Below are 21,504 nucleotides of genomic sequence, written 5' to 3' on the forward strand. Positions count from 1 at the left end.
TTGGTTGCTATTTCTTCTGCTCATAGAGTTTCTGAGCTTTCAGCGTTACAATATGATTTGCCTTATCTTATCTTCCATTCTGATAAGGTGGTTTTACGTACCAAACCTGGTTTCCTTCCTAAGGTTGTTTCTAATAAGACTATTAATCAGGAAATTGTTGTTCCTTCATTATGTCCTAACCCTTCTTCTAAGAAGGAGCGTATGTTGCATTACTTGGACGTGGTCCGTGCCCTGAAGTTTTACTTGCAGGCGACTAAGGATTTCCATCAATCATCTTCATTATTCATTGTTTTTTCTGGGAAGCATAGGGGTCAGAAAGCTACGGCTACCTCTCTTTCTTTTTGGCTGAAGAGTATCATCCGTCTGGCGTATGAGACTGCTGGACAGTAGCCTCCTGAAAGAATTATGGCTCATTCCACTAGGGCTGTGGCTTCCTCATGGGCATTTAAAAATGATGTTTCTGTTGAACAGATTTGCAAGGCTGTAACTTGGTCGTCTCTTCACACTTTTTCCAAATTTTCCAAATTTGATACTTTTGCTTCTTCTGAGGCTGGTTTTGGGAAAAAGGTTCTTCAAGCAGTGGTGCCTTCCATTTAGGTCCCTGTCTTGTCCCTCCCTTTCATCCGTGTCCTGTAGCTTTGGTGTTGTATCCCACAAGTAAGGATGAAATCCGTGGACTCGTCATATCTTGTAGAAGAAAAGTAAATTTATGCTTACCTGATAAATTAATTTCTTCTACGATATGATGAGTCCACGGCCCACCCTGTCATTTGTAAAACAGATTTAGATTATATTTTATTTTTTATAAACTTCAGTCACCTCTGCACCTTTGGCTTTTCCTTTCTCTTCCTAACTTCGTTCGAATGACTGGAGGTGGATGGAAGGGAGGGGCTGTATAAACAGCTCTGCTGTGGTGCTCTTTGCCGCTTCCTGTTAGCAGAAGGATAATATCCCACAAGTAAGAATGAAATTTGCGGACTCGTCATATCGTAGAAGAAATGAATTTATCAGGTAAGCATACATTTACTTTTTGCATAACGTCTGGCAGATGTGCCAGATGTTAAGTCTTTTTGCCAGGCTCTGGTTAGAGTCAGGCCTAGGTTTAATTTGCTACTTCTCCGTGGAGTCTCAATTAGGTTCTTCAACATGCTCTTTTTGAACCTATGCATTCTTTGGATATTAAGATTTTATCCTGGAAAGTTTTGTTTTTGGTTGCTATTTTTTCGGCTTGAAGAGTTTCGGAGCTTTCAGCTTTGCAGTACGAATCTCCTTTCCTTATTTTTCATTCTGATAAGGTAGTTCTGCGTACTACCTTAAGTTTTCTTTCTAAGGTGGTTTTGGGTAGGAATATTAATCAAGAGATTGTTGTTCCTTCCTTGTGTCCTAACCCTTCTTCTCATAAGGAACGTTACTTGCACAACCTAGATGTGGTATGTGCTTTAAAGTTTTGTTTGCAGTCAACTAAGGATTTTCGTCAGTCTTCTTCCTTATTTGTTGTTTTTTCTGGGAAGAGAAAAGGTCAGAAAGCTACGGCTACTTCTCTTTCTTTTTGGTTAAGGAGTATTATTTGCTTGGCTTATGAGATTGCTGGACAGCAGCCTCCTGAGAGAATCACGGCTCATTCTACCAGGGGTGTTTCTTCTTGGGCTTTCAAAAATGGAACAGATTTTCAAGGCTGCTACTTGGTTAGGAGAAAGGTTCTTCAAGCAGTGCTGCTTTCTGTTTAGGTTAACTGTCTTGTCCCTCCCTTATCATCCGTGTTCTCTAGCTTGGGTATTGGTTCCCAACAGTAATTAAGATGATCCTTGGACTCACTGTGTCATTAGAAAGAAAATATAATTTATGTTTACCTGATAAATTAATTTATTTCTTGACACAGTGAGTCCACGGCCTGTCCTGTATTTTCAGACAGTTTATTTTTCTATAAACATCAGGCACCTCTGCACCTTTATATTTCTTCCTTTCTCCTTTTCTTTTTGCCGAATGACTGGGGATTGTGGGTAAGGGGAGTGGTATTTAACAGTTTTTGCTGTGGTGCTCTTTGCTGCCTCCTGCTGGTCAGGAGAGATATTCCCAACAGTAATTAAGGTGATCCGTGGACTCACCGTGTCAAGAAAGAAATTAATTTATCAGGTAAGCATAAATTATGTTTTTCAACCGGCAGCGGCCGTAGCCGCTGTTGCTGGAGCTGCGACATATTGGTGTGAATCCCTGTGTGAGATGATCGAGGGGGAACCCTCTCTCGACAAGGTACAAGAGAAGATGAAAGCGCTGAATGTAGCCAATTCTTTCATCTGTGACGCCAATATGCAGATCATTCGCCTGAATGCTAAGGTTTCAGGTTTTTCTGTTTTAGCACGCAGGGCGCTGTGGCTAAAATCTTGGTCTGAGGACATGACCTCTAAGTTGAGGCTGTTGTCCCTGCCGTTTCAAGGAAAGATCCTGTTCAGCCCAGGACTGGATTCGATCATATCCACGGTTATGGTAAGCAAGGGAGCTTTCCTGCCACAGGATAAGAAGGTTAAACCTAAGGGATCTACTTTTCATCCCTTTTGTGTGTATAAGGCCCAGTGCCAGCAGCCTGCCATGAAAGCGGACCAGTCCAAGGGAACAAATCCAAGCAAAACAAGAAGCCCACCGAGACAAAGTCGGCATGAAGGGGCGGCCCCCGACAGGTCTCCGGACCGATAAGGGGTCAGGTTGTCTCTATTCTGTTTTTTCATGCGGATAAGGCTGTTCTTCGCATGGGCTTGGGGTTTCAGCCCAAGGTTGTGTCTAGCCGTAACATCAATCAGGAAATAGTCATTTCTTCTTTGTGTCCTAACACTTCTTCTTCTAAGGAGAGGTTACTTCATAATCTGGATGTGGTTCATGCCTTGAATTTCTATCTTATGGCTACAAAATATTTCAGTCAATCTTCATCTCTGTTTGTGGTGTAGTCAAGTAAGCACAGGGGACAGAGGGCTTCTGCTACCTCTTTGTCTTTTTGGCTGAGGAGCTTGATCCGCCTGGCCTAGGAGACAGTGGGACATAGGCCTCCCCAGAGGATCACGGCTCACTCCACTAGAGTGGTGGTTTTGTCTTGGGCCTTCAAGAATGAGGCCTCTATGGAGCAGATTTGTAAGGTGGCTACTTGGTCCTCCATACATACTTTTACAAAGTTTTACAAATTTGACGTTTTTGTTTCTGCGGAAGCTGTTTTTGGGAGAAAGGTTCTCCAGGCTGTGGTGCCCTCAGATTAAGGGTCTGCCTTTTTTACCCTCCCAGTTTCATTCAGTGTCCTCTAAAGCTTGGGTATATTTTTCCCAAAAGTAATGAATGGAGCAGTAGACTCTCCTCCCCTTTAGATGGAAAACATAAATTATGCTTACCTGATAATTTCCTTTCCATCATGGGGAGGAGAATCCATGGCTCCCTCCCGTAACTTTGGTGGGTGGACCTAAATTTTATTTTTTCTTCTGGCACCATTTATACCCTGATATTTCTCCTACTGTTCCTTGTTCCCTCGGCAAAATGACTGGGGAATGAGGGTAGTAGGGAAGGTATTTAAGCCTTTGGCTGGGGTGTCTTTGCCTCCTCCTGGTGGCCAGGTTCTTAATTCCCAAAAGTAATGGATGAAGCTGTGGACTCTCCTCCCCACGATGGAAATTTAATTATCAGGTAAGCATAATTTATGTTGTTTTTCTTTATTCCATTTCTTTTTATGTAGACAAACATGTGAATAGTTCATATCCATCCTTCACTACAGGAAGCATCAGCATGATACCGCAAACTCCTTTAGTCTTAGACACTGACTATTAACAAACATTGGGGATATCACAGCAGATATTTAAAGAAGATGGTGAATTGGCAGGAACTCGTCAGCAATCATCAGGTACAGAGAGTAATTTAGTCATCAAACAAGAGGACAACATTTATGCCTTATCTAGTGAAGTTAATATCCCAGAGGATAAACCACACACATTTACTGAGTTTTCAAAACATATTAAAAAAGGGAAAAATCTACAGTCTAGTAAAATGATTCATGCAAAGGAGAAACCTTTTAAATCTACAGAATGTAAGAAAAGCTTTAGATGGAAGTCTCATCTACTAGAACACTACAAAATTCAAACTGGGTAAAAGCCACACACATGTACTGAGTGCGGCAAATGTTTTACACAAAGTAATCATCTGAAAACTCATAAAAAGATTCACACAGGAGAAAAGCCTTTCACATGTACATAGTGTGGAAAAAGTTTTACACAAAAGAATAATCTGAAAAGTCATGAAAGGATTCACACAGAGGAAAAGCCTTTCACATGTACAGAGTGTGGAAAAAGTTTTACACAAATACATTGTCTGAAAACTCATGAAAAGATTCATACAGGGAAAAAGCCTTTCACATGTACAGAGTGTGGAAAAAGTTTTACAAAAATGAGTGGTCTGAAAACTCATCAAAGGAGTCACACAGGGGAAAAGCCTTTCACATGTACAGAGTGTGGAAAAAGTTTTACACAAAAGAGTGATCTGAAAAAGCATGAATGGAGTCACACAGGAGAAAACTTTTTCACATGTACAGAGTGTGGAAAAAGTTTTACACAAAAGAGTCATCTGAAAAAGCACGAAAGGATTCACACAGGGGAAAAGCCTTTCACATATACAGAGTGTGGAAAAAGTTTTACAGAAAAAAGTCTTCTGAAAAAGCATGAAATGATTCACACAGGGGAAAAGCCATTCGCATGTACAGAGTGTGGAATAAGTTTTACACAAAAGAGTAATCTGAAAAAGCATGAAAGAATTCACAAAGGGGAAAAGCCTTTCACATGTACAGTGTGTGTAAAAAGTTTTACACAAAAGAGTCATCTGAAAACTCATGAAGTAGTCACACAGGAGAAAAGCTGTTCGCATATACAGAGTGTGGAAAAAGTTTTACACATATGAGTAATCTGAAAAAGCATGAAAGGATTCACAAGGGAAGAAACTTTTCACATGTTTAGAAACTAAGGTTCCTGACACTTTACTAATGGGCGTGGTCGGGGTGTGGCTTCACACAACCTTAATAAAATATATTTTACAATTTTTGTGGTCTGCCATTAAAGGATTGAGTGTTGTAATTTTTAATTTTATACACACACAACAAAGATAGATAGACAGATAGATGAGAGAGGTGATATATACAGTTTGGTAGACAGACTGACAGAAAGGTATATACATAAACAGAGACATTCACACATATATATATATATTTATCTGGAACAGAAGAGGAAAGGGTGCACAGCAAGAAAGAGACCTCCTGGCGTAGTATGTCAAATGTATATGGTGCTATTTAGCAGAAAAAAGCCAAATGGAAACTCACGTTTTTCCACCTCAACTCCTATGAGGTATGGATACAGCTCTGTGTGGTTCGTAACCACTGGAGAAGGCAATTCAATCCCCTTGTCGCTTGCAGCATACATTCCCTTCCTTGGACTCTGTTCTCACCTCCCCAGCAGAAGATGAACCACTTGGAAAGGTGAATCTGTGAATCTATATTGAGGGGTCTGTAATAACTTTTGTGTGAAGAGATATGCACTATATACCTGCACACCACTTTGGTTCAAAAATCAAGTGATTTTATTCAATTAAAAAGGCTCTCATGAGTCAGTTTGTGCAATAATAAAAAACATAAATACTTTGACATAAAATTGGCCAAATATTTAAATTGTATATCACAATATGATGTGTTAGTCACCAGGTATAAATAGTAGTCTGGTGTTCAGCAAAAAAACTCCAAATGCTGTTGGAGCAATGTGAAAAAGCACCGTAGCATTTCTGTGTGTAATTTTGGCTAGTAGGGGGCGTGGCCTGATGCATTTCGCAACATGATTGGTCGCTTCATCAGAGGTAGGGTACGCCCCCCCCCAAGCCTCATATTTATAGTACAATAGCGTCATGTCCCAAAAACTCCATCTTTGTTTTGGGCAGAAGGATTAACCCCTTCACTAGTTTTGCACCTTTATTTTGCATAATTTAGTAGTACTTATATCCTTTTCTTCTCCTTCTGGTTTAAAAACAGGCTTAAAAATGTCTAATTATTTATCTTATAAACCTATTATATTTTACATTAACGGTGTACTTCACATAAAAGTATGATCCTTTTGTTATACATATTAATTGGATCTTCAACTCCACCTAATAGAACAATATGTAGTACATAGTACATTCATTTTATGTGCATATATGCACACCTGTGTATACATATGTATTTGCAAATATCCATATGTACTCTAGAATTTTTACAAGTGCTTAATATTAATACTTCACACCTTTACATAGATAGCAAAAGTGTCCCTTCGGGGGTATTAATCCTTATAGTGGCCAAAAACGCACACTTTGTGAGTATATGCACACCTATCTGTCTGTATGTGCAGATTTTTCAGAATCCCTTCACACATATATGCCCATGTGTATACATCTCCCCACTTTTAGAATCTTTTTATGTACAGAAAAATTACACACCCTTTATTGTTAATAATAATTATGTGGTGCATGTGACTGCATCCAATTATAAAAAAAAAGCCAAATCTATGTCCTTATTCATACCCTGTGGATCCAAAAGGTCTCCCTTTTTCTAAGTTCTAGCATCCTGCTACCACCTCTATGTCCCACCTGTACCTGCTCTATAGCTTTTATAAAAAACTGAGATGGGTCACTTTTGTGTGTGTTTTTTTTAAAATGTCTTATCAATGGGGTCTTCAAAATCCCTTCCTCTATGTTCTTTATATGTTCTAAGCACCTAACTTTCAAAATCCTTTTGGTCCTTCCTATATACCTTAGCGGGGTCTGACATTTACACTCCAGCATATATACAACATAATCCGATTTACAATTGAGTTTCCCTTTTATGTTGTAAATCCTACCTTTCTCATCCTTATCAATAACTTCTTTTGAATAATGTGTGTGACTACAGCACACACAATTCTTCCTAAAGCATTTAAAGAAACCCTGTAATTGTGGTAACCCCATGTTCTTCTTAACCCTACTGGGTTCCCTAATTATACTAGGTGCCAGAATGTTCTTAATACATCTGTTTTTCTTGAAAATTACCTCTGGATATTTCCTTACGTTATCTTTCAACAAAGGATCTTTTTGAGAATATTCCAGTGTTTCCTAAAAATGCTTTTAACATGTGTATATCCTGTATTAAAAGTGGTGACAAAGCTAAGACTTCTCTTATTCTTATCATTGATGTTTTTTCCTTGCCCTTGTGACCCCATACTTATTCTATCCCCTCTCTTCTTACCCATAACTAAGTCACTTCTATTTAGATTATTCGCCTTTTGATAGACTTTCTCTATGTTATCTGATTTAAAGTGTTTGGCTTGGAACCGTCCCTTTAATTTTACAGCCTCATTTTCAAAATCCTCTAGGCGGCTACAGTTCCTCCTGACCCTCTGGAACTGCCTGAAGGGCACATTTTCAATCCATTTAGGATGATGCTCACTTCAGGCGTCCAGAAAGCCATTAGTATCTGTATCCTTTCTATATCCTCTTGTGCCTACTTTATTTCCTTCACTGAAGAGAATGACATCCAGGAAATGTATCTCACTCGTATCTGAGCTGCCTGTGAATTTTAAATTCATTTTTTTTTTTTTTTTTAAACAAGCTTTATTGAAATAAAGAAAAAGCATACATCAATCCTTGTACAATCAGTCATACATTGTTTTAAAGATTTCAACAAATGTTAGGCAACTTAGGTATTAGCTAATACATCTGCAGAATAATGTATACTGTAATTCTATAACTGGGAATTAGGAACATAGAGGTTGAATGTTGATTTTCCATGAATTTCGACCAACTCAGTGAATCCCCATCCCAAATTATCAAAATATCATCTATGTATCTCTTCCAAAATACTAGATGATTGCTTTTGTAATTATTATTTTCATAGATCACTTTTTCCTCCAAACATCCTACATACAAATTCGCAAAATTTGGGGCAAATTTCGTCCCTATGGCTGTACCTTTCTTTTGCAAATAAAATTTGTTCTGTAAAAGAAAATAATTCTTCTACAGAACAAATCTTATGTTTCCTTATAAACTCTTGCTGAGATACGGGAAATTGCTCATATTTATTTAAAAAATATCTTACTGCCTCTATACCCCCAACATGGGGAATTGATGTATATAAGGCTAATATGTCCAATGTGGCCCACCTATATGTTGACTCCCAAACTATATTCTGTACCGTTTGTAATTATTGGGGTGTATCACGTAGGTGAGATTTCAGATCGATAACCATTGACCTCAAAAATCCATCCACATATTCGGAAAGTCTCGTAGTTAGTGAATCTATACCTGATATAATTGGTTTCCTGGGTGGACAGTTCTGATTTTTGTGTATCTTTGGCAAAAAATTTCCATTCATTCTGATTAAATATTCTGTCCTTATACCCTTGAACTAATTGTACTTTATATTCATTCAAGTATAGATGGGTGGGATCGCCACTCAATATCTCATATGTCTCCACATTGGAGAGTAAGCTAAATTCTTCTTTCAAGTAATCAGCTTTATCTTGAATGAAGATGCCACCCCCCTTGTCTGCAGCTCTAAAGATTAAGTTTTCTTTCTCTTTTAGCCCTTTTAGAGCTATTTTTTCTTTTAAACTAAGATTATGTTTCTTTATTTTAAAATCTCTGCACATTTCTGTGCATTCATGGAGAGCCACATCTTTAAATTGTGAAATGTACCTCCACTGTGATTGCAAAGGAAAAAAATATAGATTTTGGTTTCAATTTGCCATGGGTAAAGGCCTCACTTTCTAAGTCATAATCTTCATGTATAGACCATAACTCTTGATTGTTCTGAGTTTGACTACAGTATTCATGATCTAAGTCAGCTAGGGCTTGTAATGTCTCTTCCTCATCCTCCACCAGGATATTTTCAGTTGCCTGGATTTTCTTTTTTCCAAAGTGTCTAGTGAGGGTTAGCTTCCTAATAAATTTATTTATGTCTACAAATAGGTCAAAAAACCTAGGAGTCAAGGGCGTGTCTAGGCAGCGGCCATGTTAGGATGCAATATCTGCAGCTCTGAGTTTGATCTCTCTAACCCGCCGGTTACAGAGCCTATCCTGCACGTTTTTTAAAAGCTACTCTCACATTTGCTCGACTCATGTATCACTGAGTGAATTGATATAAAACTTTCAGGACTTATGATTACTGGATCCAGATCTGGACCATTGAGAACTCCGGCAGCGGCCTCACCATGAGGACTCAACACCCCCCCCAGTACATGGGGTATAGCAGTCGCTTTCGGACTGCCCTTTCTCTACCCTAAGAGGGGAACATTCAATTCTAATTAGCGGCTAATCCAACAGATAACCTCTCTATAGCAATCACGCCAAAACCAAATGGAGGCTGTTGCCAGATGGGAAACAGACATACACCGGCTCCTGCAGGATCATTTCCGAAAACTAGAGAGAGATCTATGCCATATCATTTTTACGAGCGGCCTCAGATACAACGGCCATCACTCAATAACACTTTGGGAGTTCATGACAGCATCTTTGATCTGGGCTTGGTTGGGGGGGCAAGTTGGGGGGCTGCCTCCTTGGCTACGGCACTGACCTTAGTGGAGCCAGCAGAGGGTCAGACTTCGACCAATAGCACTCCCACATTAGTGGACCCAGAGATTCACAGAGATCTACCCAATAGTACAGAGCTCTTGTCTCCGATCCCAACTGAGCCTGCTTCGAGACAGTTTGAGGAAACTACTATGAACACTGCAGAAGTATGTGACCCTGTGTGTGGTGATGGGGCAACAAATGAATTCATCTCAGGGAGGCATGGCCGGATTTCTCTTATGGTGCACAATGACTTTACGGTCCCGAGCACTTTGGATCTACTTATTGTAAAGGGCCGCCGAAACCTGCTCTCTTACTATGTGACGCACAGAGCACAAGGTACATATAGACTGCCTCAAACTTCCTTAAATAATCTAAGCTCCCAGGGGACAGCGGACTCCAATACATGGACAGTGTATCCTCCCACAAGTATTAAAACGCCAAGAAAGGATCGCCATGGTAAGGGGTAATAATGAGATGAAAACCGGGACTGCCTTGTTTTTAATATAATGCCACACTGGCCCAGAGGGCAGTCATAAAACCTCAACCAACGTTTGCATCTGTTTTAGCTTAGAAGAAAAGCTGCCCCCCCTTATACTGTGCTCCCAAAACCACGGGAAGTATATTCAGGCTAAAGGAACATTGACTTCATGACGATAATGTATCTGAGACATAGTCGATGTTTGCACACTATTTGCATAATTACTAAACTACTATACTTCTCAGGTCTGTGACTGGTGTGCCTGTCAATAGTTAAGTTATTTATATTGAGAGTTCTTTTCGTCTTAGACTGCTATGTTTTGTAGCCCGGTGATTTCATGTACATTCTTTACTACCCTCATTCATTAAACTTAGGTTATTAGTATACTATTACTTTAGACAAGAGAATTAATGTATGCTAGATAGCCACTAGCATCACACAAATGCTTGCCATTTTTGTAGTGAATATGAAAGCTTTTGAGAGTTCTTGATGTTTTGGACTTCTATGTTTCTACCATGTGTATATGCGTTTAGTATAGTAACTGTTAGCCCCACCCAGTGAATTTGGATTGTATTTTATTATTCTAGACAAGGGACTCAATATATTTCCAATTTCCACTCACATTACATAATTGCTAGCCATTTTATAGGGAATATGTTCTTATGTAACTAATCACCTAGGTGACTGCTACCTACAGGCATCCAGCACCCTAACTTGATCCTACAGTTCTGAAAGGCTATTTTAGTAGGAAGATACTTGTTAGTAAAATAATACACTGAATGCTATCATTATCTATAGCCTCCAGTTAGATTATTATAAGGTACTTCAAACAACATCTTACTCAGACGTCCAAATTGCTAGTTTAATCCCTCCAAAGAAGATATAAACACCCTATGTAATTCCCTCTAGTACTATAGTTCCATGTTGAACTCAGATGTGGATGAGACTTCATCTAATATAGTTTTGTCATCTAATATTTACATTATTACCAAAAGACAATAGCCTATATGTCTGGAAAATCCTCCTATTGACCCACCGTATTCTCATAAAACCACCTCTCAATACAGAGAAGCCCTGAAATCTAATACACGTGAGACCCTAATACCTAATGTTTATGGGGCAGAGCTAATTATATAAAAATAGTTACATGGAGATAAACTCATAGTGTCTTTATTCACTATATACTATTACTATTTAAGCCTATTTTTAGCCCATCTGATTTTGTATTACATAACCTTGTAGATGGTTCCCACATTATTGTTTATACTAGACTATTTAATTAAGTTTGACTTTTGCTGACTACTACTAAAGTCTATGTTCAGTGTATTGTTTATAGATATATATATATATATATATATATATATATATATATATATAAATATATATATATATATAAATTTGGTCAGTCATCTGGGACCCAAGAGTGGTCTCCTTTGATCAAAGGTAACCTCCTGTGATTTTGTTTTATACTTCTGGGGCCCAAGAGTGGCCTCTTGTGTTTTTTAGGAGGTTTGTTCATCACTTGGCATACTGGTTGTATATTATTTTCTTTACATTTATTTTCTGATGTATTCACTGTCAGCTTGAAACTGTCTTATTTCATGCAAATACTTGGTTGTTTTCATTTGTCACTGTTGGATAGGAGTCTGTGTGGATCAAAAGAAAGACCTCTCTTTAAAATCTTTTCTTGAAGTGTATTTAATTTATGTGAGGAAATATTGAATATTTTAATAGTTTCCTCCACTGCATCTATTGGGTATTTTTCTTTTTATATTGAATCCTTCTGCCTGCCCTGCACTTTCTTCTATTTCTATTGTTCTTTTTCTTCCTCTTACTTGACCTTGTCCGTGAGGGGGTCTCCATTCTAGATTCCAATCTACCTGTTTCGGCCTTGCGCCTTCTATTAGCGGTCTTGGTCGGAACCTGTTTCCTATTCCCTGTTCTAAAAAATGAGTCTGGACATAAGGGCCTTGATCATTTCCTATCGTCTCTGTAAACTCTGATGGGAATGTTTCTAAGTCCTCCCATTCCAAGTCCTCATATCCCTGGTGGTCTCTGAATTCTCCGAGTATCTGTTGAGTCACCATATTGTGATATGGTCTTGTATTGTTACCCCTATTATCATTATTAGTATTATGTTACCTAGGACTGTTCCTCCATGACCCTGTTAATTGGTTATGGTGTGAATGTCCTTTTTCCCATTCTATTGACCCTTCACCATTCTTTTCTGGGGATGATGATATGTATCATTATATTCATATGTATTATTTTTACTCCCTTTCATGTGGTTCCTATTGTTATATTGTGTATTGCCCCCTTTGTAGGGTGGTTTATAGGCTTGTTTCACCATTTCTACCTTCTTAAAATTGAAATGGGTTGCTTTGTCAGTATTCCCTAGCAATGGTGTGCCTGGTACGGTTCTGTCTGATTCTAAATTTTCTGACTCTTCTTTCTGTTTAGCAAAGAAATCTTTCAAATGTTTTCTTTTTCTTTAATTTAGTATCTGATTCTAATTTATTTAGACATTCCCTAATTTCTTTATCTAATTTGTCATACTGTTCATTTTCTTTGAAGGTTGACACAAGGCTTTCTAATTTTTTAAAAAAAACTCTTTATTGAGAGAAGACTTGTGGATACATACAGTCATATCAGCGTAAATATCTTAGATTGTGAGTGTACAATACAGTCATAGATTATTATTTTCATCATTCCATTAGTTTGCATCACATCAATATTCTCCAGTACAGGGCTCTAAAGTTATCAGTATCCCACATGCATCTATCCCTCATATTTTGCATATTTTTATATAGAGACAAGTGTCTCTCACTATGTTCCTAAACTTAACTTACTAACAGATTAACCTTGTAACATACCTATCTAACTAACTAAACTACTTGGTTTATACGTTCACAGTCTCAGTATGCTGCTTATTCTGGGTTGATTCGATGGTCCAGCACCAAGGGGGACGGAGGAGAGAGAGATATAAAAAAAAAAGGGGGAGGGAGAGGGGGGAGGTGGGGTTAGTGAAATACTACGTGTTCCCATTCTCCCCGTAACTGATCTTCTAAAAATATGGTAGTGTTGCGAAACGGGGAAAGTACCTGCCTTTGAATTTCCAGCTCGAACGTTAAAATTAGCCTATGCCACTTTCGCAAGAATAAGTTCAGCCTGTTGCCTACATCTACTCTAACGTCGATTTGTTCTATAAATAATTGCGTCTTCAGCATATTTCGAAAATAGGCCACAGTAGGGGTCGTAGTGTCAGTCCAGTGTTTAAGTATACTTTTCCTTGCCAATAATATGATTAGTACCAGTTTTGAGTCATATTGTCTGTACTGTTTGTCCCAACTCAAAAGTACTATCATTTAAGGCGTGAATTAAATCGGTATATTCATCTTTTTGTTAACCCAATACTGCATTTTACACCAACATTGCTTAACCGGGGGACAGTTCCACACATAGTGCAACAGGCCAGGTGACCCTGCAGAACACTTAGAGAATTTGTTAGGCCAATCAGGGACACATTTAGCCAGGTATCTAGGAGTCATGTAGACCTTGTTTAAAAATTAAATTTGCCTTTCCCTCAGGTTAGCTGATAGAGTGGCCCTCCTAACCTTTTCTCCCCCCCCCCCCCCCGAGCCTCATCCCACACAATTTCCCAAAGTCCCTCCCCTTCCCATCCTGTTAGGAAAGTTGGTTGAATTTGCTGTAGTCGCTGTTGTAGGAGAGTTTGGTATATCTCGGACAGAGAGAATCTTCCCATTTTAAATAGGGTCTGGGCGAAATGGCGATTCCTCCCAGAAATCCGAGTCACCCCTGACCAATGCATCCACATAATGGCGTACCTGTAGGTAGGTATAAAAGTGATTATGTGGGAGATTATACTCCTGTTGCAATACAGAGAAAGGCTTTAGGGTTTTCAGCAATAGGTCCACCAGCATGCCAACGCTCTTCAAACCAGCCCGCTCCCAGAGCTGAAAAGGTCTCATATCCATACCCGCTGGAAAGTCCGGATTACCACTGAGAGGGAGAAAAGTGGAGCCAAGGTTCGTTTTTTTAAGAATCTATGAGCTTGATACCAAGCCTTTATTGGATCTTGATATAATGGATTTCCTCCTATTAATTTGACTGAGCCTGACTTTGACATATGCGGCAAGTAGGCAAGTGAGATGCCTCCCATAGCTGCCTGTTCCAAATTACTATAAAAATGACAAAACAGAGGGGCGCCTCATGTGTGGTATCATCAAGTAAGAATAAAGCCACAGACAAAAGCCAAATGGGTACTCACAAGGCTCTGGAGCACACCTATGTGCTTGTAGGAACAGGCTGCAGATTTTATCAGGTGTGACAGCTCACCCACAAAGGATATCAGTCATTAACTGTAGTAAAAAGATGAAACACAGGAAAAGCACCGAATTGTGCAGATCACCTCCCTAAGATCCACAAGAATCGCACTAAACCACCTGGAAGACCTATTATTGCAGGGATAAATAGCCTAACAGATAGATTATCAGAGTATATCGATCTCCAGCTACAAAAGTATGTTACTAAGCTACCCTCTTATATTAGAGATACCACTGACTTGTTGAATAAATTATCAACGATAAAGAAAAAAGGTGAAGAATGTCTATGGATGACATGCGATGTTGGATCTTTATATTCAAATATAAACCACCAGTTAGGTTTAGATGCTGTTGGAAGCTATCTTGAAAGTGATATATATTTACCATTGAGGCAACAAGAGTTTATCTTAATGTGCATTAAAGGGACAGTCAACCATAGAATTGTTATTGTTTTAAAAGATAGATAATCCCTTTATTACTCATTCTCCAGTTTTGCATAACCAACACAGTTATATTAATGTACTTTTTACCTTTGTGATTACCTTGTATCTAGGAACCTTCTTCCAGCCCCCTCATCACATGACTGTGACTGTTTATTATCTATTGTCTTAAATTTAGCATTGTATTGTGCTAGATCTTAAATAACTTTCTGTGCCTGAACACAGTCTTATCTATATAGCCCACGTGTACTTTCTGTCTCTTTGTGTTGAAAAGAGATTTAAAAAGCATGTGATAAAAGGCAGCCCTCAAAGGCTTAGCAATTAGCATATGAGTCTACCTATGTTTAGTTTAAACTAAGAATACCAAGAGAAAAAAGCAAATTTGATGATAAAAGTAAATTGGAAAGTCAATTAAAATTAAAAGTCCTATCTGAATAATGAAAGTTTAATTTATACTTGACTGTCCCTTTAAATATATACTATCACATAATTATTTTCAGTTTTTAGATGATTATTATTTACAGATCAAAGGAACGGCCATGGGTACCAGATTCGCCCCCAGCTTTGCCAACTTATTTATGGGCAGATTTGAAGAAAGATATATTTATGCTTCTAGCTGGGAGGCGAATCTGGTATTCTATGGCGTTACATAGACAATCTTATTTTCATATGGAATGGTCCCTTAGAAGAAGCCACATTATCCTTGGATAGTTTAAATTCAAATAATATGGGTTTGTCTTTTTCTCATAATATACAAAGAGAAACAATTGAATTTCTAGATGTAAATTTAAAGTGGACTTGTATGGGGGATATTGAGTCTTCCACCTATTTCAAGGAGGTAGACAGTAACAATTTCCTTCATTTTTCCAGTAATCATCTGAATAGCTGGAAGACCAAAATCCCTTATAGCCAGTTCAGACGCATTAGAAGAAACTGTAGCACTATAATAGCATCATATAATCAATCTGAAATTCTGATCGAAAGATTTAAAGAAAAGGGCTATCCTAGAGAATTAATCAAAGACAGCTATATGAAGGCTAGGAATGAAGATAGGAACATCATTCTTGTGCCCGCATTAGAAGGGCACAACATTTCCAGTGATGAAAAACTACCTAAGGGCCCTTTATTTATTACACAATATAACTCAGAACATAAACAAATTAGACAAATTTTAAATAGACATTGGCCTATCATTCTTAAAGATCCCATTCTTAGAAATAGTATAGAAAATAAAAATCCTAAAGTGGTCTATCGCAGAGCACCTATGCTCAAACAGAGACTTGCGCCAAGCAAAGTGGTAATATCAAAGAAAAAGAATATACATAATCCGAGTCACCATGCAAATAAAGAAAGAACAGGAATATATAGATGCAATAAAGCCAGATGTCACATGTGTAAGCATATTACACATGGTAATAAAACCATAAGATGCTACACTACAGGAGAAATTATCAACATAAAAAATAGAATTGACTGTAGTACTTGTTATGTGGTCTATGTGCTGACATGCAAATGCGGCCTTCAATATTTGGGCCGCACGTGCAGGAATATTCGAACCAGGTGGAGTGAGCATTGGAGAAATATTAAAACTTGCTCCATGAAACATAATATAACAAGACATAGTACTGTCCAACACAATGGTGATCACCAAACATATCGAATTACCCCTCTGGAATATATTGCCCCTAGGGTGGGTCTAAATAGATATACTCGCCTACGCCAAAGGGAAACATATTGGATTTACAAATTCCAAACATTGTTTCCATCTGGCCTAAATGAAGTAATAGACTTAGCTGCTTTTTGATTTTGTATTTAATAGAGATAGGTATTTGTTATATTCAATCACCTAGAATAGTTTCAAGCGACATTATTGTCATTCACCCTTACAGAATACTATTTATTTATTGATATGTATTTCACGAATTGACACTTAGAAAATACACTTAGATGTTTTAAATAGGACAACTCTATATCTGTATTCACACTTGTATGAGAAATCTTATCTTAAATATACATTTCTTCTACAAGATACGACGAGTCCACAGATTTTATCCTTACTTGTGGGATATTAACCTCCTGATAACAGGAAGTGGCAAAGAGCACCACAGCAGAGCTGTATATATAGCTCCTCCCTTCCCTCCACCCCCAGTCATTCTCTTTGCCTGTGTTAGTAATAGGAAGAGGTAAAGTGAGGTGTTAGTTTTTGATTCTTCAATCAAGAAGTTTTTTTATTTTAAATGGTACCGGTGAGTACTATTTTCCTCAGGGAGATATGGAAGAAGAAGATTTCTGCCCTGAGGTTGATGATCTTAGCAGATGTAACTAAGATCCATGTTGGTTCCCACAGTGCTTCTGAAGGTAGTGCAAGAGAAATCTTCAGTGTGGAGAACGGTTTCATGCTACAAGCAGCATTGAGGTAAGTCCAGTCTTTTATTTCTTAGGAGACTTGGTATATCAGAACTGGCTGACATTTTTTCCCTGCAAGGGAAGGGGTAAGAAGTATACCTTTACACAGAGGGTATTACTGAAAATCCTGTGTTTAAATATTTTACTTGACATGTATTGGGCTGAGAGCAATATTCAAGGGGACACAGGGGGAGACAGTTTGACGTTTTTATATTTTATATCAAGAGTCAGTAGGGCTGCAGTGTTATTAATAGTGTTTAAGGGCACCACATGGCTTAGTTTTCAAACCGCTTCCCATGCGGTTATACAGACTGTGAGGACGACGTCCATGATGGGCGGGGCCTATTTCGCACGCTCAGATGCGCAGTTTACTCTGACTGAGAAGGCAGCAGGCATTAGCTCCGGTTGGGCCTAAACTTGTGTTCTGTTCACCGGATCGTTGTCGAGTCATTTTGCAGTACCATGGGGGCAGGTAGGAGGTGCATGGGTCATTTTTTCACTTAAGATATATTTTTTGCTATAAAATGTCTCTTAGAGGGTAAATTCACTCTTTGCTTATAGTGTGCAATACTTTTTGGGCCAATTGAATCAGCATATTTAATTGTGTAGCGTTATTTAACGTTTTAGGCAGTTTAGGAAAAATTGTGCGCTTTTTTATTTCTTAAAGGCGCAGTACACATTTTTCTAAAAGTTATTGAAATCAATAAATAAGGTGTTCTACGACTATTGTGGTTATTACTAGTCAGTTCAACATGTCTGACATTGAGGAAATTAATTGCTCTATGTGTTTAGAAGCCATTGTGGTACACCCTCTTACTTTGTGTACCTCTTGTACTGAAAGGGCCTTACAATGTAAAAAGCATATTTTAGGTAAAGAAAGTGTGCCTAAGGATCATTCTCAGTCTGAAGAAAATCAAGATATGCCTTCTAATTCTTCCCAAGTGTCATAACCTTTAACGCCCACACAAGCGACGCCAAGTACCTCTAGTGCGCCTAATTCTTTTACTCTGCAGGAGATAGCTGCAGTTATGTCAACTACCCTTACAGAGGTATTATCTAAATTACCAGTGTTACAGGTTAAACGCAGTAGGTCAGGTATTAATGTAAATACTGAATCCTTTGATGCTTTATTGGCTATTTCCGATGTACCCTCACAGGGCTACTGAGTTGGGGGTCAGGGAATTGTTGTCTGAGGGAGAACTTTCAGAACCAGGAAGTATGTTACCTCAGACAGATTTGGAGGTTATGTCCTTTAAATTTTAGCTTGAACACCTCCGCCTGTTACTTTGGGAGGTTTTAGCGACTCTGGATGATTGTGACCCTATTGTGATACCACCAGAGAAATTGTGTAAAATGGACAAATATCTAGAGGTACCTACTTACACTGATGTTTTTCCGGTTCCTAAAATAATTTAATCTGTAAAGAGAGGTGGCAGATGAATCCCCATGATCGAATTTGCAGAGAGCCTTAGAATAGATTTCTCATAGGCGAAAACATGGCATCCTTAGGCAAATACTCCCTTCACATCCCTCTGACAAACACTGTACTCTGAGAGGAATTGGGCTTCAAAATGCTTAGAAGCGCCTATCACAGGAGAAATCAAGCACATCTTGCTTCAGACAAGGTTTGGTGAGGGGTATATTTATAGGCATTTTGAGGTTTGGGAAACTTTGCTCCCTCCTAGTAGGATTGTATATCCCATACGTCACTAGCTCATGGACTCTTGCCACTTACATGAAAAAAACTATTATATACATTTCTATTATAAATGACACATTAGGAATACTTTTAGAAATCTATTAAACTATATAATGTTCATATATAAATAACTGTTAGGTATAAGATAATTTGTTAAATAAACTTCACTAGAACTTTCACCTCCTTAAGCAAACTAAGGCCACTGTTGGACCTTAAATCCTATATGTGACACAACAACTATAGGAGGGTATCTGACAGTATAGGGCCACTTTTGTATCCTCTAAGAAGATATAGTTTTATGAACATAAAAACTATTATATGCAGTAACTCTCTATAGTTAAAAACCACACTATAAAACCTGATATTGTGTGAAAGAGGTGCACCAAAAATAAATGCAGTGTAATATGCAATAGTGCAAATAACAAAATATATATAAGTGAATATGTGATAGGCAATTATCAAAGCCTATATATGTATATACGACAATACAAACAACAACAGATGAGTGTAAGAATATGTAAATGGCAATTAATACTTCCTGTATATGTGCATGAAATGATAAGACAAATATATAAAACAATTTAGCAAATTAAAAAAGTCTAAACTTAAGTGACCAATGTCCTTGAGGATCCTTGGATCTGTAGGATACAGTAGGCAGCACTCCTTGAATCAGAGTGAAGATCAACAACCATGTCCTAGAAAGACTAGATGAAAGAGGCGCCCTATGGTGTGCTATTGTTGGGTATAGAGTGAGTATAATGGTAGGAACAGATGGATACTCACAAACGTCCTTGCACATGCAGCACAATAAAGCGCAAGCTGAGGCTTTAGAGCCGCTCGGCTGACTCAGACACGCCAGCAGGAACACAAGGCCACAGCAGGACTCGTCACTAATGATGTCACAGGCGGAAAAGATGAACCAGCCAATCCAGAGGAACCTACGATAGGTCAGCATAAAACAGGCAGCCAGGCAAATCTCCCATAGATAACGAGGCAGAGAAGGGTTCAGTAAAACAAGTGAAGTTTATTTAAAACATTTGTTAAAACAACATTTCTTGGCACCAGTTGCCGTTTCATCAAGCTGTATAAAAAAAAAAATTGAGTAACCCTGCTCTATTTAACCTATTTACTATCTCTATAGTAAATAGCACACTCAAAACTTTTAAATTATCTAATGAAGGGGGCGGAGCTATCTGCCGAGCAGAGAGGAAGCACTTTGCAGAGGCTCCTCAAGACAAAGTTTAATTTTAATGGAAATAACTGTCACAACTTCTAGAAAACCATTTTAAACAGACTACCTTGGTGAAAGCAAAAGAAGGGCAGAGAACTGTGACTTTATTTTTGGCAGCAGTGAGCGCTAGTACGGATTTGGAGGAGCTGGAGGGGTAAATCACCTGGCGCACTCCTGCTACAGATACGGACCACCTTTCTCACTGCCGCGGGTACTATAACTTTCAACCCACACGACATTAAACTACCGGCAGCGGATCTGCGACTCCGGAGGGTCGGGGCTCCGCTCCGGAGCCGCCATTGCCATTTTGCGAGATACCGGAGAAGTGTGTGGCGAGACTCCCCTCTCCTTCGATCAGATTCAACAGCCCAGCAGCAACACATAAGAAAGGTGAGAGAATATTGGGGACATTGTGGACACTGCTCACCTGCTATTATAGCGACCTTTGCAAAATAGATCTGGGCTAGGGAGACAAAATAAATACAAGGGAGCAGGAAGAGAGGGAAAGGCGCGAAAAGCCGCCATCTTAGCAGCAGCCCTATACAGTGCCAGCATAAAACGATCTAGCTGAAAAACTCTGCTTGCCTTTTACATTTGTATTGAGGAGGAGAGGGGGGAAAAAGAAGGAGGTCAGCTCACACAAGAAAGCTCCCTACAGTACCTTCAAATGACTTTCTAATTACACATAAAGCCAAAAGTTTTCGCACCAGTGATCTCTATGGCCTGTCAGTTTTATATGGGAGACCTATGCAGCAGAGAGCTCTAGCCTTGCAAAAAGGAATTACTAAGTCAGTCAACACACTTTGGGAAACGCTTGAATTGTGCTGTGTGAGAGAAACCTTAGGAAATTGAACTAGGTATACAGATTGCAGCTTTATTAGTAACTAGAAGTAACCGTTGCTGCATAGGTACCAAATCTGTCTGCACAAGACTCCAACCACTACTAAATACAACCGTGCATTGCTGGTCTCTATCCCCTTCATTTCCTGCTGAACGCTGTGTCAGTAGGTCATACCCCATTACCCCTACCTGTCTTCGTCCAGTGAGGACAACTTCCCTGGGGTATAGAGGCTGGTGAGACAGATGAGACTACTTAACTTCCAAACTGTAAGATGATGGAATACAGTGTGACCCATCTACATAGGAAAAAAATAGCCACTGGAAGATGTAATGTGTTAAAGATGTAAAGATGTGTTTTGGAAGTGGTCCAACAGTTTCACACAACTCAAGATAAATTACCATGAATATACATGGAATAGTGCTCCTCTCACCTTACACTATTCTTCTCTCATAGCATTACTTAAGCATTCTGCCTGAACACA

Source organism: Bombina bombina, chromosome 5, assembly GCF_027579735.1.
Source record: "Bombina bombina isolate aBomBom1 chromosome 5, aBomBom1.pri, whole genome shotgun sequence".
NCBI lineage: Eukaryota > Metazoa > Chordata > Amphibia > Anura > Bombinatoridae > Bombina > Bombina bombina.